Source organism: Vanessa atalanta, unplaced genomic scaffold (genome assembly GCF_905147765.1).
Source record: "Vanessa atalanta unplaced genomic scaffold, ilVanAtal1.2, whole genome shotgun sequence".
NCBI lineage: Eukaryota > Metazoa > Arthropoda > Insecta > Lepidoptera > Nymphalidae > Vanessa > Vanessa atalanta.
The window spans coordinates 7,501-10,000 of NW_025920004.1; the positions used below are offsets into that span (position 1 = coordinate 7,501).

Below are 2,500 nucleotides of genomic sequence, written 5' to 3' on the forward strand. Positions count from 1 at the left end.
CGAAGTTTCTTCCTACCGACAGAGAACACCCTCTCCGTCAGGTAGTGGTGCTTCTTGCGTTTCCCGTCAGGTACCATCGATAAGGCGGAGCTTTTACCATGGTTGATATTGAGGCCGACCATTTCAGCCACCTGCACAACACGATCGATGGATTCCTGCATCCCTACTTTCGAGCCTGCAAGCAGGACTAGGTCATCAGCATAGGCTAGGGCCGAGATTTGCTCATTCTCCAACCTATAACCGACTCCCTTTGGCAGCGATGCAAGAATTAGGTCCAGCGCCATGTTGAACAATATGGGTGAAAGGGGGTCCCCCTGTCTCACTCCGCGACCCATCTTTACAGGTTTACCAACCTTACCCTTGACGGCTAGTACAGTGCTAGCCGTTTCGTATAAGTTGGCCACATAGCTGCAGAATCCATCAGGCAGTCCTCTCGCCCTAAGCAAATCGACAAGAGCCGCATGCGACACCGTATCGAATGCCTTGGAGAAATCGAGCACCGCAATGTGGCATTCTCGCAGCTTTTTCCTGCTATCCCCCAGCACCGCGTCGAGCACGGCTGTGTTCTCTAGAGTGCCATCTGCACTCACGAACCCGCGCTGACGCATGTCGGGTGGGCAACAGGCGAGCAGTCTCTTCGCCAGGATACTGTGCATGTGTCTGAGTGGTATCGACGCAATAGATATTGGCCGATAGTCACCCGGGCACTTTGGAGCATCACTTTTCGGGATAAAGACTGTTCGGCACTGCCGCAATGGATCGGGAATGGAACCTTGTACCATCCAATGGTTGAATATTTCCGCCTTCGATGATGCAGGAATGGCTCGCCAGTCTTCCGCACGAATTCCATCCGGACCCGGCGCAGTCCTCATGTCTATGCTGGACGCTTTCACCTCATCGATCGTGATCGGCGCCCACAGCTTGGTGTAGTCGTCCACACCCCCGGAGGGGAGCCCACGCCGAAGGCTTTTTAGGGCCTCAGACGTGGGACCCGAGGCGCTAGACACGGTTTCGAGGATCGGTCGCCAAAAGGTTTCCATCTCCTCTAGGCCATGCCTCGCGTCCCGGGTGTGTCCGTCTATTACTTCAGCTGCTGCACGACTGGGACACTTCCGAAACAACTCCTGCATCCTTGCGTACTCTACTCGTCTCCGCTTTCGGCGCGACATTGAGTCTGACGCAGCTTGGATGTCACAATCATAATTCTTACGGCGTCGGCGACTCCTGGTTTTCGCCCCCGGCTCGCAGCGCCGCTTCCGTCTCTCGACCGCCCGAAGGAGGTCTTCGAGAACATGCGCCGCGTTCGGGCCGATTGGGGTTTCTACCGTTTGGCAGGGTTCAGCGACAGGTGGGTCTTCAGGGTTGCTCCCTATAACGATCGAAGGCCGCGCTTCCAAGGCACCTTCAGTGCTCGAACCCCCTCTCGCAATGGAATCAGCAGCCGAGAACGCCAATTCCTCCAGGCAGGTTTGCACCAACCCTTTGTATTTGACGCTACGGCGCTGACCCTTAACCGCCTCCAGCGTCCTATGGAGCTGGGGTAGTTTGGCGAGAAGGTCTACGTTACCGCACTTCCCGGTATCTCTTGTCAGCTGCGCCTCGACTCGTGCCATGAGGAGCAACTCTTCCTCATTCCACCTGCGCTTCACCGAAGCTGGAGCCGCTTCTGCGTTGGCCTCGACGGGATGGGCTCTACGCTTGTGAACCCCTAGTCCCGTCTTGGTGTTGAATGTGCGGTTGCACATTGGACAGATCCAACCAGGCGCCCGCCCAACAGTCCCGCCGGGAACGTCGGGTCGAACCACCGGGGAGGGAATGACCGTGCTCCCCGATTCCTGTGGGAGATCGGGGCGGTCGAATAAATTCTTATTTCGACTTGTTGCAAGGTAAATTCCCCTGGTGGCCGGGCCGCAAACCCAACCACGGGGTTCGCCCACGGTTTTTGCTAGGTCCCAACCGAAGAAAACCGCTAGGCTTGAAGGTCTCCGTAGAGACCAACCATCGGGACTGCTGTGAGGGATCTCACCTCACAGCCACACCTGGATTACAACCTAAGATGGAAGCTGTCGCACCACTTGATAGAATCCAGGGGCAAGCCTGACTCCGCCCTCCACCCCCGCTGACGTATCTATTAAGACCGTTTCAGCGATGGTGGAGGTAGGAGTGGAACAGTGCTTGTGGCCTCGTCGAATAGAAGTTGGATTAGGATAATTGCACCAACGAGGCATGCAGCGCCGCAACGGCTACTTCCGGGCTGCCTAATTTAGGTGCGGACCCCCCCCCCCCACATTAGCTTTGGCAGCGGCGCCACGGGCAGGCTGTGGGTAGGAGTTGGGCGTCGTGACTAAGTCACTCTTCCCCTTTGTCAGGTCGGTCGGGCATTCTTCGTATCCCCGAAACTAGCCGGCGGGCTCGGAAATCCGTGCTCCGATCGACCTGTGAGTTTCTAAGACAACATCTTCCCCGTTAGGGGTGTGAGCATTCCACCAAGACAATGCCA

General features: G+C 56.8%; 1 pseudogene; it reads right to left on the reverse strand.

The window, feature by feature from the left end:
• Window positions 1–2,500, reverse strand: part of LOC125076637 — an 8,112-nt pseudogene that overhangs the window by 2,758 nt on the left and 2,854 nt on the right.